The sequence below is a fragment of the Pelobates fuscus genome, chromosome 4 (assembly GCF_036172605.1).
Source record: "Pelobates fuscus isolate aPelFus1 chromosome 4, aPelFus1.pri, whole genome shotgun sequence".
Lineage (NCBI taxonomy): Eukaryota > Metazoa > Chordata > Amphibia > Anura > Pelobatidae > Pelobates > Pelobates fuscus.
Window position 1 is genome coordinate 69648782 of NC_086320.1, and position 17040 is coordinate 69665821.

The window sequence follows — 17040 nt, forward strand, 5'->3', positions numbered from 1 at the left end:
TAATACAAAATCCAAGCACCGTTGTGTATCAGTAAAGAGGGATGCACTATACTGAGCAGTGCTGCCACTCAGTATATCATTTTGTGTTCTGTATATATAGCTTCAAGTATATTGTATATATTCCAAAAAAAATTATGACATTGCTCATACGATATCAACCCCACATTGCAGATTGCTGCCTCTTTGGGGACACACACTAATATGGTTACACACATACACACTTATACATGCACACAAATACACACATACACAATGATGCACAGAGACTTACAATGACACACATATTGACAGATACAGACACACAATCACAGTATCTGTCTGGCAGTTTCCCCTTGTACACCTTGGGAAGGGGGATCATGACTGCTGCCCATGTATGGAAGGGGGGGCTGGGCTAAAGTGGATAAAATGTTGCAAAGAGATGGGGTTTGGGGAAAGGAGTGGGGAGGAGACTTACCAGTCAGCAGAGACTCTGGAAGGAAACTGGTGAAAATTTCTGTGCTGGCTGGATTAGGCCCTGTTTAAAAAAGAAAGTTTGTTAGTTCCCTGAATTGCAGCCTGTCACCCTGTGCCCCCCTCCACATACCCGCACGCATGGCCCACATGTCTGAACCTGACCTGCTGAGGCTGCTGCAGGAATACCAGGTCTCCCATGGTCGGGGAGCACTGGAGGCGTTGGTGTCCGGTGTTACGGCGGTCCCTGGGACTGTCCCTGAGGAGGCGGTGTCGGTGGATGGAGCTGGCGGGCGGAGGGCCCGGCAGTCGTGGCCTCCGTCGCGCTTATCGCCGAGCCTGGTGCGACACGGTGAGCGGAGAAGTCGGCGGAGTCGGGAGAGCGGAGGTGCCGGAGCTGCGGTGGTAACATCCCCAGCGCTGGAAGGAGGTAGGCGGAGAAGATCCCGGACGGTTGGAGTGGAGAGGGTCCAAGATGGCGGCGAGGAAGATGGCGCCGGCATCACCGGAAGATCGCGCAGTCCGCGCGCTTCTCTTCCGGCTCCACAGGAATTAACGTCGGCACGCACGGCACGTGACGTTGACGCGGGGAGGAGCGCGGACGTCACAGGCTGTGCGACTGCAGAGTGCGCCGGAAGTGGGACCCGGAAGGAGGATAGCCGGACCGCGGAAGGGCCCAGCAGGCTGCCGCGGGTCCCCGTAAATTTCAGATGGAGGGAGCACAGAGTCGGCATCAGATGCTGAGGAGTTCCATGGAGTCCCAGGGCCAGGTCCTGCCCCAACGCCCAGTGAGTATTGCGCTAGTGCTTGGGCTGCGCTGGCAGGGGGGTCAGGGGTAGGACAGGGTGCTCAAGGTAGTGGGCAAGGGTTGCATGGGCAGGGGGAAGTAGTTAGTTTGTTGAGGACTGTCCTGGAGAGGCTTCCCGGTGCGGGCCCCCCTTTTCCCTCAGTACCCTCACCCGTGGCGGTCGGTCAAGCAGGCGTGGCAGGCGTAGCGCGCCCGTGCCTGCCGGGGTGTGAGTTGTCAACCCTGGGGATGCACATTCCCGTGGACGTCAAGGACAACATTTTAAGGGGTGAGTTTGTAAATCTCCTCTCCTTGGTCTCTCCGGACCGTGAATCGGTGGACAGGCCGCGACGAGGGGAGATGGGGGAAGGTGAAAAAGGTAAGCAGTTGCCGCGTACCTTTGGGAATTGGCTCCAGGGCTTCTGTGTGTACGCGGGTATTCTCTCGCGTCGGTGGCCAGAGCGGGCCCCCTCATTTTTCGGATATATGGATTTGATTTGGGGGGGCTATAAAATTTATGGGGGTCAGTGCTGGTTTCGTTATGACCAGCAGTTTCGCCAGAAAATGGCGGTTAGTCTGGGTATGGATTTTGGGGTGCAGGATGGCAGCCTATGGCTGCTGCTGATGACCCCTTGTCGCCCGGCCCCCTTTCAGGGAGCCGCCGGCGCGCACGCTGGAGCGTTGGCGGGACCGCGAAAGGGAGTATGCTGGCTCTTTAACGAGAGCCATTGCCGATGGTATGGGTCCTGTAGATTTCGACATGAGTGCTCGCACTGCGGCGGGGCTCACCCGGCCTCGAGGTGTTTTAAGAAGGGGAAGCAGGGGCCCCGCGCGGATAAGGATGACGTACCTCGGTCGGAGGACACCGGTGAGCGTGGAAAGGATGCGGCCGTGGCTCGACCGGTATCCTAGACGTCGAGAAGCGCAAGTTTTATTGGACGGGTTTTCGGTTGGGTTTTGGATCCCCTTTGTGCCTTCGTCCTAACCGACCTTTGCGGGTAATTTGCAGTCGGTGGTGGGGAAGGAAACCATTTTGGGGACAAGCTCGAGAGGGAGGTTCGTCTGGGTCATATGGCGGGCCCCTTTGATGACCTGCCGTTTCCCAATTTGTGGATCTCTCCTCTGGGCTTGGTTCCCAAAAAGGAGCCGGACACTTTTCACCTCATTCACCACCTGTCGTATCCCTCGGGCGGGTCGGTGAATGATGGGATTGATAATGAGGTGTCTTGGGTCAGGTATGCCTCTTTTGATTGGGCGCTAGAAATGGTGCGGGACGCTGGAACGGGGGCCCAATTGGCGAAGTCGGACATCGAAGCGGCGTTTCGCCTCCTTCCGGTGCACCCGGACTGTTTCCATTTGTTGGGGTGTCATTTCCAAGGTTTGTATTTCTTTGACATGTGTTTGCCCATGGGTTGCGCCATTTCCTGTTCGTATTTTGAAATGTTCGCTTCGTTCCTGGAATGGGTGGTCTCCCAGGTGACGGGTCTGACATCTCTGACCCATTACCTGGATGACTTCCTGTTTGTGGGGCCAAGTGGATCCAGGGAATATGCGGTGCTACTGGAGTCCTTTCAAAAAGTGGCGTCGGATTTTGGCATGCCGGTGGCGGCGGGTAAGACGGTCGGGCCAGCAGGGGTGTTGTCGTACCTGGGGATTGAAATTGACTCAGGTGAAATGGTGTTTCGGCTGCCTGAGGATAAGCTGGCGCACTTGGTGCGTCTGGTGGATCGGGTAAAAGGCACGAAGAAAGTCCAGCTGCGCCAAATGCAGGTTTTGTTGGGGCACCTTAATTTCGCGTGTCGGGTTCTAGCCATGGGCAGGGCATTTTCTCGTAGGTTGTCGTTAGCGACGGTCGGGGTGGCCCAACCATTTCATTTTATACGCATTACTGGGCGGCTCCGGGACGATCTCCAGACTTGGAGTTTGTTCTTGGGGACATATAATGGGCAGTCATGCTGGTTACGGTCTGCTATTTCCAATATGGACTTTTTTTACAGATGCCTCGGGGTCGGGGGCTTCGGGGCATACTTCCAGGGATGTTGGTGTGTGGAGCCTTGGCCTCAGGACTGGCGTGGTAGGGAGCTCATGGGTAATTTGAGTTTTTTCCCATTGTGGTGGCAGTGGAGCTGTGGGGTGGTGAATTTGCCAATCGTAAGGTGATTGTTCACACGGACAACTTAAGCGTGGTGCATGTGATCAATCGCTCCTCGTCTGCCTCTCCGCCGGTGTTGGCGCTGCTTAGGCGGTTAGTCTTGCTGTGTCTGCAACGTAATGTATGGATTGTGGTGCGTCATGTTCCTGGCACCTTGAACGTGATTGCCGACTCTCTGTCTCGGTTTCAGTGGGACCGATTTCGAGAGGCGGCTCCGGAGGCGTCACACACAGGGACGCCTTGCCCGAAGGACATATGGGATCTGGTTTCAAACATCTGAGGCGAATGGAGTCCATGTGGTCTGCGTATGTGCTGGTTTGGCAACGGTGGTGTAGTGCGGGGTCCAGTGAAGATCTTTCCTCAGAGGCGGGGAGATTGCGTACCACGCTGGCTCTTCTGGAGAACTTATGTGCAGCAGGTAAGTCGGCGGCTGTCGCAGGGCGGCACTTGGCCGCTCTTTCCTTTTTATTTCAATGGTTTGGTTGGCAGGATGCAACAAAGGCCTTCTGCGTTGCGCAGGCCTTGAAGGGTTGGAAGAAGAGCCGTCGTCCTGATGCTCGACGACCCATCTCCTTCGAGGTGCTTTATAGGTTGTTAGAATTTCTGCCGCAGGTCTGTTCTTCGGGGTACGAGGTTCTACTGTTTCGGGTGGCATTTTTGTTATGCTTTTTTGGGGCCCTTCGGGTCGGGGAACTGGTGGCCCCTCGGGCCAAGGCGCCGGCGGCGCTGCTTCTGTTGGATGTCTCGATCTCTGACCAAGGGTTGGTGCTGTCAATTCGATGGTCTAAGACTGACTCCAAAGGAGTGGGGGCGCGAGTTCGCATAGGCAGGACGGGCGGTTTGTTTTGTCCCGTCGGGTCGGTCCGAGAGTTCCTGACAGCACGGGGAGATGTAGAGGGGTCCCTTCTTTTGCATCGGGAGGGGACCTCTCTGAGTCGTTTTCAATTTTCGTGGGTGCTGCGGTCCTGTGTGAGCGGAGTGGGGTTGGATCCGTCCTCTTACACTACCCACTCCTTTCGCATTGGGGCAGCGACCCAAGCCAGTATGATGGGCTTTCAGTTGGATGCGCTTAAGCTTTTGGGTAGGTGGCAGTCAGGTCGTTTTCAGTTGTATGTTCGGCCTCATATGTTATAACCGACTCCCCGTTCTTCTTCTTGTTGTTTGTGTTGTTATCTGTTTGTTTTCGCAGGCGTGGTTACCAGATACGTATGGATCCTGGGCCATTCCTATGTTTATTGGGCGGCTAGACGGGCCGAAGCCAGACCATATGGGCGTAATCTGGGGTTTCCATGTGAGTTAGTGCGAATTCGTTGGAGGGGTATGAGGGGTTTGTCGTGGTATTAGATGTATGCTGAGTGCATACAGCTTAGTCGGTACGTGTCAGGACCGGTCACGTTAGTGCTCCACGTGGGTGGGAATGATATTGGCCGTAGGATGTCAATTGATTTGATCCATGAAATAATATAAATATAAAAAGCGCTAATTGAGTGGCTCTATAGGCAAAAACGGGGTATAAGGAAAAATTACTCTCAAGTAGCAGTCCTAAATATACCTCGTGCAAATGTATACTTCTAATACACAATTATATAAATGCAGCTACACACCTGTGAGTACCCAAACCCACACCAATAAACAAACAAAAATACTTATGAAGGTGGAGCGCAACGTTGAATCCACATCCCCTTAGGGTCCTTTAAGTGGTCTCAGCTCAGATGAGTATATGGAAAAAAAATATATAAAGTGCATATAATAGTGAAGCACAGTTTCAATCAGTTACACAAATTTATTTATAATACTCTAGACATCCAACACTCCTAACGCTGTAGAAATAGATAAAAATCTAATTCAGATAAGGTGCATAAGTCAGACAATACTTATAGAAAATAGATAAAAATCTAATTCAGATAAAGTGCATAAGTCAGACAATACATACATGCATATAAAATAATAAACAATTTAAATGATAAGCCTCTTACGAGATAAAAGAAAGTGAGTGTCTGCAGACTCAGCTGCTACTCACAAACGCTTGTGCATTAGCCTGTGCCCAGGTATGTTGTTAAATCAGCTGCCGGTCTCTCCTCTGTCCTCCACGGATATTGTCGGGGAAGACGGACCTCTGGAAAAGTCTGGGCAACAGATGGGGTTCTTCGAGCTTCCCGGGTGCTCCGCCCCCTTTGCGTCAATACGCTGGTACGTAACAAACGTGCGTGGCGTGCGTCACTGCGTCGTCTGTTTGTTACGTACCAGCGTATTGACGCAAAGGGGGCGGAGCACCCGGGAAGCTCGAAGAACCCCATCTGTTGCCCAGACTTTTCCAGAGGTCCGTCTTCCCCGACAATATCCGTGGAGGACAGAGGAGAGACCGGCAGCTGATTTAACAACATACCTGGGCACAGGCTAATGCACAAGCGTTTGTGAGTAGCAGCTGAGTCTGCAGACACTCACTTTCTTTTATCTCGTAAGAGGCTTATCATTTAAATTGTTTATTATTTTATATGCATGTATGTATTGTCTGACTTATGCACTTTATCTGAATTAGATTTTTATCTATTTTCTATAAGTATTGTCTGACTTATGCACCTTATCTGAATTAGATTTTTATCTATTTCTACAGCGTTAGGAGTGTTGGATGTCTAGAGTATTATAAATAAATTTGTGTAACTGATTGAAACTGTGCTTCACTATTATATGCACTTTATATATTTTTTTTCCATATACTCATCTGAGCTGAGACCACTTAAAGGACCCTAAGGGGATGTGGATTCAACGTTGCGCTCCACCTTCATAAGTAATTTTGATTTGATCCATGAGATGAAGCAGGATTTGGCCAGGTTTTTTGCCCTCTTTCAGGACCTGACCCTAATATGGTCGGAGATAATTCCGCGTCCAGCTTGGTTGGTTTCGGGAAAAGGTAGGCCCTTGGAACACTGCCGTCGCAAAGTCAATATGACTATTGCGAGATTTGTGCGACGGCTGGGAGGGTTGGTTATTAGGCATGTGGAGCTAGAAGGGAATAATTCTAATGTTATGAGAAAGGACGGGGTTCATTTATCTCCCATTGGGTTGGACATCTTCAATGTGGGTTTACAATCGGGAGTGGAGGCTGCACTGTCTGTGGGGGGGCGCGATGCCGGCGCGGCGTAGCGCGCAGGGAGTGGCATCGCGGTGGCGGGATACTGGACAGTGCAACTGGGAGTAAAGGAGAAAGACACGGAGTCGAGTTGGGGAGACGACAGATCGCACAAGGGCTGATGGCAAGTGCCGGCTGTTGAGGCTCTTGGAAAAAGAGGTGGAGAACTGTCTGTTGGGTTAACCGCCCAACAGCTGACAGGTTATGGTTATTGGATTTGAATTTGAATTAATAAAGCTGTGGCCGTTGCCCTTATCCACAAGAAAAGTGTGTGCTGTTTTATTGGGAGGGCAACGGGAAGGTATAAGGAGGATGGGTCAGCAGTCAGGTTTCCCCCTGTACACCTTGGGAAGGGGGATCATGACTGCTGCCCATGTATGGAAGGGGGGGCTGGGCTAAAGTGGATAAAATGTTGCAAAGATATGGGGTTTGGGGAAAGGAGTGGGGAGGAGACTTACCAGTCAGCAGAGACTCTGGAAGGAAACTGGTGAAAATTCCCACCCACCCTCCCCTTGGTTATGTATGTGTTGGTTTGTTTGTTTTGGTGTCTGGCTGTTGTTTCTTGTTTTGTCACAGCTTGGCGGGATCCCTGGACAGTGCAACTGGGAGTAAAGGAGAAAGACACAGAGTCGAGTTGGGGAGACGAAAGACCGCACAAGGGCTGATGGCAAGTGCCGGCTGTTGAGGCTCTTGGAAAAAGAGGTGGAGAACTGTCTGTTGGGTTAACCGCCCAACAGCTGACAGGTTATGATTATTGGATTTGAATTTGAATTAATAAAGCTGTGGCCGTTGCCCTTATCCACAAGAAAAGTGTGTGGTGTTTTATTGGGAGGGCAACGGGAAGGTATAAGGAGGATGGGTCAGCAGTCAAGTGTTTTTTTTGTTCCTGTGTGTACACATCTGGTATTATGTATCTGTGTGTACAGGTATGTGCACCTGTGTGTATGTGCCCGACAGTGAATATCCTCTTTCATCTGTGATTGTATATCTGTGTGGATGCGTGCAAACATAACTTATTTTTAAGTGAAACACTGATAAATTATAATAGAGTGCTATATAAAAATAACATAGCCATAAAAAAATTGTTTGGGGTGGAAAAGCACAAGGTGCATATAGAAAATAAAACAAACATAATAGTATCTACTGCAGTATTGAATAAACAAATGGTGAAGTAAAAAATTGTGAGATGACGCACTCATATTCAGGAGAGCATATAAATAATTGGCTCAGATCTTTTGTGTTGATGTGCTTTTAAGGCATCACCCCATATTTCTTCTGAATAGAACTCTCAAAGAGAACACACAATTGAGATACCAATAGAGTAATGAAAAAAAATCAACAAAACATTTAAAATAACCACAAAGGAAATTTGCTCACCTTTCTCAGAGCCCAAACGTACCTGGCTTTAAGGTGTAGGAGCATTGTCTCAAAGCAGCATGACACTCCCCCTCATAATCAATGTGGTCCCCTGGATCTTGTTAAGCAATGGACTTTACCAAACCAGTATAGCTTTCGCACATTTATTATTAAAACAATAAACAAACCATAAAAAAGCAGTCAAGCAGACCAGAAATGTAATCCTGTAAACTGACATGCATTTCTCTTAGCAGCTTCTTCAATAAGTATTCAAATGTCCAATTTTTAAATCCGTGTGGTATTTCTCTTCCAGGATCACGTGGTCGAAAAACTGTTCTTGGTTTAGGAAAGCCATTGGATGATACAATTGTCTCAAAGGGATGCATGTCCATTTAACAAACACGCAAATCATTAAGTTTAGAGTTTTGTGAACGGGAACATGGATCACCAACCTGTATGCTTTTTCAAATTTTGACAGAAAACTGAAACAAATCTTCAGTAATGTTTATTTTAAATGTTTCCACAATGTCAGTGTATACATAGCCAATTTATTACCTGGAGTAAACATTATTAATTGATTCAGACTGTCCCTCTCAGTCCCTAGGTTCTTTAAAACTAGTAGATAAAGGACAAAGGGTATTAGCGCTTATATAAAAATATTAAAAATATATATTTTTTAAGAGTACAATCTCCAAACAGTATATGTAATAATAGCAGCTGACACCAAGAAGTGCGACTTCTCCACAAACACCAACAAGATATAAAAGATTTAGAAGTGTAGCGCTTTAAAATACGAAAGGTTTACCTTAATAACAGTGGTTATGGTAGTTTAACAAAGTCAACATTTTTCAGACCTAAAATAGACCCAAATAATACCACATGGTGCAGTTTATAAATCAAAAGATAGCAATGATAAAATGGAGTTTATAAATAAAACACTCACAAAAAAGGAGCTATAAAACCTAGCTCCAGTGTGGATCGCTTCTGGGTCCGTTTAGGCGACCCACCCCTATATGGAATGTGTGTTCCGTCCTAAGGGAAAGTATATAAACACACAATAGGGTAGTACAGTATGGTTAAGGAATGTATGGAAATAAGTGCCAATTGAGTACTTACAAACACAGAGCCCCTGTGGCTCTGTAGTAGCGTATTGTGTAGGTATAGGGCTACACTCCCCCTTTAAATCTTTTTAAAGCCAGGAACCAAATAAAAGCTTAAATACATTTATTAATTGGCATTAAAAAGTACATAAATAATATGAAATGAAGAACAATGTCCATAAGAAAATATACCAGTACGAGTTCCACCACTAGATGTGGCTTCCTCAGCCGGATCAGCGTTGGACAATACCCCTTTCTATACATGAAAGCACCTACTAGCAGACTGACATTAAATACTGTTGCCTAGTTTGTAATCTATAATTGTTTCCAAGTAGTTTTCATTTACGTTATCCCTAACTCAACCCCATTTAATGTATAAGTGGCTTATTGATTCTATATTCCAAAATGCATAACATTATATTTATCTGTATTTAATCTCAACTTTCACTTGCCTTCACAGTCCCCCAATGTATCCAAATCTCGCAGTGAAGTTATATCATCTGGAGACTGTATTATCTTACCTAGCAAACACTGACAAATGACTTTCAATACCCACTTCAATATAAGTTTTAAACAGAGTAAAGATAAGTGGTACCAGGACAGATTCCTGAGACAGTCCACTTACCACTAAGGCACTCACTCCACTTACCACTTAGATATATTAGTTTGTCACCGTTTAAAAAAAAAAGTCTATTTATCTGCTCATTATTAAAATAAATGTTGCTACAGTAGATTCTAACAAATCAGGATTTCCAAAAGCTTCTAAAAATAGATTTTAGAACAGTAAATGTTTACTTTCAATAATTGCTCCTGAATTTTCAATTCTTGCCTTATCAAGAAGTTTGCATCTTTGAGGTTTATGTTGACATAATGTGTTCTCAACTGCTTCAATAATGGAGTTGTGATTAATCATTGTGAGAACACACAATTTTACCACATGGCACATGGCTTCATATTTGCATATCTTTCTTTACTGAAAACTACAGCAGCATAGAAACATTACAACCAATCAGAAAAAGTTATGATGCCCATAAAAGGCCCTGTCTATGACATCACTTTCTCTTTCTTTGCTGCTCCAGCCTGCAACAGGTCAGAGTATTTTTACCTCTCTTGGATATTCATATGTTTACTCTATCTTGAGCACCAGCGTTTGTGCAGCCACATACCAAGACCCTGATTCAGCTTATGCGGAAACCAGGAACTAGGAGCTTGGAAATTAAGCAGACCTTCCAGGAGCTGAATAGGGAGGCTCTGCAGCAAGATTGTATCCAGTACTGGAAACAAGGCAAGACTAGAGATAGGCGCCAAACACGAAAACAAGACAGAACTAGTAGAACCCAGAACCAGAGAAGGATAGTAGGCTAAACCCAGAACATATACACAAGACATGAGGAAAACATGAACATAACATGGGCATGACTGGACAGGACTGTACATGGGCTGGGTATACAAACTAAAACAAGACAAGATAACAAAGGCAAAACAAGAGGAGAAATAACTAAGTGCTACATATGAAAATCATGGAGATTTAGTCACACTATATGATCATACATTGCATAAGCCTGCCAACAACGCCAATGTACCCCATATCTGGCAGGTCCTACACTGCCTAATGTATACTAAAACATCCTAAGTAGACACTTACCTGCAAGAAAGGGCAGAAGCTTTGAGCAGCTGCCTGCAGAGCTCTGAAACAGAAAGGAATGATGGAAAACAATCGAGTGTGGCAACATAAAACAAACATTTAAAGGAAACCTGGAGACTGGGAAATCCAGGGACGAACTATAGGAATGAACCCAGAAATCCCAGCATAAAGAAAACCAGACATAGAATAGAAAACCAAAAAAACAAGGAAAACTAAGCAAGAATAGCAAAAAGAGTACTGGATACCAGAAGCCAAGTCCAGACATCAGAACAGAGCAGTATATGTATGAAGAAGAAAAAAAATGCACAAGACAAAAAAATATATATACACAAGTACACCTAACCAACTCAATGGTAGGAATATGCAGAGGTACTTAACTGCGTATAAGATGGATACAGCTTCCCAAGAGGTTTCCCCCAAACAAACCTCAAATACAGATATGTGTATGAGCAAAAATGGGATACAGCTGAATAACTAGAAAAAAAAAGAATACATAGCACATAGTGAAGTACATTAACAATAATTGGATTTAACCCACAAAGATTGCACTCACGAAATGGTGTAGGGTAATGCGCCTTTAAGCCCACGATGGGCTGAAATGGTATTTGCCTTCCACGGGTAGGTTGCTCTGTCTTTCACAGGAATGGAAGAATGCCAATTGAAATGTAAAAAAATTCTTTATTCAAAAGGCAGTGAATAGCCTTGAAGAATCAATCGATAAAATTAAAAAATAACTGCAATCTAACGCGTTTCGTCCATACAACTTGGACTTCATCAGAGAAAATTCTGCAGTTTAAGCAATCACATAAAATACAAAGCATGCATAATCCCACCCCCAACAGAGTCCCTTAAATACAACCAGTCCGTGTGTTGATTGGAGAATTCTCTCCTGGAACCACTTCTCCCATCAGGGTATATTGCCTCCAGATGGCTTTCACTCTGCAAATTCGCGGCAAAAAAACGTAGCCGTTGTCCGTCCGTCTGTGTCATCTTAGTTTGCGTTCCAAATGTCCGTTTCCGGTTGCGTTCCATGCGCATATTTCCGGTTGCGGACGGCAACGTACGTCATGACGCTGACGTTGTGTTCCAAATACGACATATGCGTTCCAAGCATGAAAAAGCCACTCAAGTGGCTGAATAACTGAAAATAATCTCAAAGTAATAACAGCAATCAGTCATCAGACTTCCACATTAAAAGCAAGGACTTATAAACAACAAAGAAATATGCCATCATCCAATAGAACTGTAGGACTTTCATCTTCTGCCAATTGCTAACCGCTATAGTATAAATATATACATGGACTATGAAAAATATAATTACAATTATGAAAATAAATTAAAATGCAAAAAAAATATATATATATTAAAATAAAAATGAAAATACATATAAAAATTTATATAAATGCGATATATATAAAAATGAAAAATAAATATGAATATGAAAATAAAAATAAAAATAAATATAGAATTAAAAAATAAAAAATAAAAAATAAAATTAAAAATAAAAATAAATATAAATGAAAAAAAAACAAAAAAACAAGTAATATTTAATTTAAAGAAAAGATATATAATAAATATAAAATAAAATAAAATAAAATAAAATGAACTAAAAATAAAATAAAATAAAATAAAAATAATAATAAATAATAAAAATAATAGAAATACTAATAATACAAATAAAAATAAAAATAATAATGAAAATACATGAAGGACCAATATAAAATTAATAAAGAACCAATATAAAAAATTGGATATAAATCTAAAGAAAAATCTATATGGCAGAAGGTGGAAATCCCCCCTTGGATCAAAGAACATCTTTAGAAAAACAAAGGAAAATACCATTATACCATGAAACTAGCCAAATCCACATCTATATTTAAACCCTTGGGTGTTAAGGTATCCAATTGGTAAATCCAATAGGTCTCCCGTTGTGCTAATTTCAAGGCCTTTAATTGGAGAGATTTTAAGGGTTGTGGTATAGAACATGTACCCCCCCACTGGAGAGGAGGAAATAGGGAATTGAAATTAGCACAACGGGAGACCTATTGGATTTACCAATTGGATACCTTAACACCCAAGGGTTTAAATATAGATGTGGATTTGGCTAGTTTCATGGTATAATGGTATTTTCCTTTGTTTTTTCTAAAGATGTTCTTTGATCCAAGGGGGGATTTCCACCTTCTGCCATATATATTTTTCTTTAGATTTATATCCAATTTTTTATATTGGTTCTTTATTAATTTTATATTGGTCCTTCATGTATTTTCATTATTATTTTTATTTTTATTTGTATTATTAGTATTTCTATTATTTTTATTATTTATTATTATTTTTATTTTATTTTATTTTTAGTTCATTTTATTTTATTTTATTTTATATTTATTATATATCTTTTCTTTAAATTAAATATTACTTGTTTTTTTTGTTTTTTTTCATTTATATTTATTTTTATTTTTAATTTTATTTTTAATTTTTTATTTTTTAATTCTATATTTATTTTTATTTCTATTTTCATATTCATATTTATTTTTCATTTTTATATATATTGCATTTATATAAATTTTTATATGTATTTTCATTTTTATTTTAATATATATATTTTTTTTGCATTTTAATTTATTTTCATAATTGTAATTATATTTTTCATAGTCCATGTATATATTTATACTATAGCGGTTAGCAATTGGCAGAAGATGAAAGTCCTACAGTTCTATTGGATGATGGCATATTTCTTTGTTGTTTATAAGTCCTTGCTTTCAATGTGGAAGTCTGATGACTGATTGCTGTTATTACTTTGAGATTATTTTCAGTTATTCAGCCACTTGAGTGGCTTTTTCATGCTTGGAACGCATATGTCGTATTTGGAACACAACGTCAGCGTCATGACGTACGTTGCCGTCCGCAACCGGAAATATGCGCATGGAACGCAACCGGAAACGGACATTTGGAACGCAAACTAAGATGACACAGACGGACGGACAACGGCTAAGTATTTTTGCAGCGAATTTGCAGAGTGAAAGCCATCTGGAGGCAATATACCCTGATGGGAGAAGTGGTTCCAGGAGAGAATTCTCCAATCAACACACGGACTGGTTGTATTTAAGGGACTCTGTTGGGGGTGGGATTATGCATGCTTTGTATTTTATGTGATTGCTTAAACTGCAGAATTTTCTCTGATGAAGTCCAAGTTGTATGGACGAAACGCGTTAGATTGCAGTTATTTTTAAATTTTATCGATTGATTCTTCAAGGCTATTTACTGCCTTTTGAATAAAGAATTTTTTTACATTTCAATTGGCATTCTTCCATTCCTGTGAAAGACAGAGCAACCTACCCGTGGAAGGCAAATACCATTTCAGCCCATCGTGGGCTTAAAGGCGCATTACCCTACACCATTTCATGAGTGCAATCTTTGTGGGTTAAATCCAATTATTGTTAATGTACTTCAATATGTGCTATGTATTCTTTTTTTTTCTAGTTATTCAGCTGTATCCCATTTTTGCTCATACACATATCAGAACAGAGCAGAGCAGATCATGACACCCATATTCAGTGTATCTCCTACCACTTAATATCTGTTTCTTGTCTGGCGGTTCGCGGGCGTCATGGCTGTCCGTGCCACGCTCGTCGCGCGGACCTGCCCTGCTGACTGTCAGGGGACTGTGTGGGGACGGGTGGAGGGTGGCCGGGGCGGTAATTTCAGTTTTTCCGTTGCATTTTTTCTCTTACTCGCGGGCACAAGCGAGTAATCCCTGCCACACGCGGCCTGCGGCCATCTTGGATCTCACGGATCGCGAGACCCACGACGGCCGCCTTCCCTGCTCACACGGCGGATCAGGAATCACCCGATCACCATGCCCTGCATCTGCATTAACCCCTTCAGGGGTCCCCCTCTCTAAGACACATTTGTTCATTGATAAAAAAATTTTTCTTCTCATGGATATAACCCTCTCATTGTGCCTTACACTGGATGATTATATGTTGAGCATGCATACAATCTAAATTAATTATTGTGAAGGCCATACAATATCACTGTTATCATACAAAACAAATACTGTAACCTATCAAGGATCAACTATCACTGTACCCTACAAAGGGCATATTGTGCTACTGTACCCTACATAGGGCATATTATATTATATTATTATACCCTACAGAGGGTCATATTATATTACTGTACCTGACGGTGCAAATTTATGTGGGTGCCCTCTGGGTATTTTTTCATGGCACACCACCTGGGGTGACCCCCCCAGATATGCATGCAAGGTCACTCATAGGCCATTACCTTTGATGTGGGTGTCCTCTGGGTTACCACGGCACACCACCCGGGGTGAACCCCGATCATATGCACGGAGGCCTACGCCTCAACTTTACCACTATTACTACGTACATATATGGATGTTTAAACACTGCCTGTCAGTTTTACATTAAAGCAACAGTACCACTCCTCTTGCGGGATACGATTTGAAGGCAGGATCATTAAGGAAACTGAGTGTATTGCCGAGTACCCTTCACAGGGATACATATATGTATATTGACTGTACCTAGTGTACATATTGAACGTAGGTGTCCTCTGGGTGATTTTTCATGGCACACCACCTGGGGTGACCCCCAGATATGCATGCAATGCTTGTAAGGTGCCAATATTTCTAATATGGGTGTCCTCTGGGTTACCATGGCACACCACCTGGGATGAACGCCAGCCGAATACACGTTGGTCCTGCGGCTGCAGACCTTAAGGAGACAGGCCCCACGCGCTTCTATAATAAGCCTGTATAGTAAAAAAACGTGCATACAGCTCTGGCGTACATTTGTGGTGAACCCGGCCAACCAGACCGACACTACCAGTCAGTCACGCCTGCGCCATGACTCTCAGTAGCCAGATTAAACTACTAGAGGTGACCCCTCTACACTTGGCACAAGTATTCATACACTGAGACAATCTAAAGCAGGCAATTCAAGCCGTTTAACCTGGGTGATCCCCAGTTCTGCCTGGAGTTTAGCACCCCTAACACTACTCCCACTGACTGCCACTATCCCCCAACAGGACGGGAACGAGTCATGGAGGACACTCTCAACCTTCCCAAGATTTCTAGGCAATGATAAACGCCACAGTAGCGGCCTCAGTGGAGAAGTTTCTGTTGTGAGCTCTGCCCCAGACTGCTTGATGGAGGCCTCAGGCCCAAAAGCCTCCAAGCCGAAACGGCAAGGGAAGGGCTCCAACCCCCCTGCCACTAAGGTCAAGGGCAAGACGCCCATCAAACAGACCACCACAATCTTCCGACAAAGAAGGCTATTACCCACCACGCACTTTGGACATGGTAGATGAGCGACATGAAGACAACTCGAAGTACGTTAGGGAAACCTTACTCTGTGACGACAGCTGAGGCAAAGATAGCAGTAGCGGCACTAAATCAGAGTGGCCGAAGACGGAACGTTCCTGGATGAACACTATTGGCTGCGCAACCCTCTGGAGATAGAAGTATGCGCACGCCTCAAGGCCGAATACCCCAGACCACGGCTGCCAGACAAAGTGGCAGTTACACCCGCAATGGTGAGGAGTAAGGCCTGAGGTCGACGCACGATAAAGTACTTGATTTACCAGACCTAATTGCAAAGATGCTCTATTTTGCGGATCCGGCGATCAACCAGGGTACACAATTCAACCCTACCACCTTCGGAGAATGGACTCAATGCTCGATATGCCTCCTGGGCAACGCAAATGACGCACTATGCGCCGAAAGACGCAATCTGTACTGGTCCGCATCGACAACACACTATTGGACTTAAGAAAAGAATTCGGTCCAAAAGCACAAAGCCTACTATTTGACATAGTGTTCATTGCAGAACTCAAGACACACGTGAATTTATTCACCACGCTAAATTAAACCCAGACCTCGCTAAAACAAGTCTTCCACACCCCTACGGGAAAAGGTGTATTTGGGAGGACTGGTCGGTAGCGGAACCGAGCCACCAGCCGCTTCTGGGCGACAGGTTCCAGTTCGTATACACAGTCCTCATATTTCTCCCATCTACTACACCTACAGAGACGCGGATAGTACCAAAGGCTTCAGAGGTCGGGGCCGTGGCCGATTCTCTAATAGTGAGTCAACCTTCATAACCAACTGTTTCCAATTTTATGACCAGCAGCCTGTCTCTGTTTTACAGAATTGGGAGACAATTACCAAAGACGCCTGGGTTCTCCAGACAGTACAGGGCTACGTCATAGAGTTTTTATCACAGCCGTTCAGGTCACCCCTTCACCTCCAATACACTCCAATGCTGGTGGAACAGGTACGCCTCGTGGACAAAGAAATCCGCACCCTCTTCAAGAAGGGCGCAATTCAATATGCACTGGAGGGGAAGGCTTCCTCAGCAATCATTTCCTGGTCAAGAAGAAGCCAGGAGACTACATCAATGG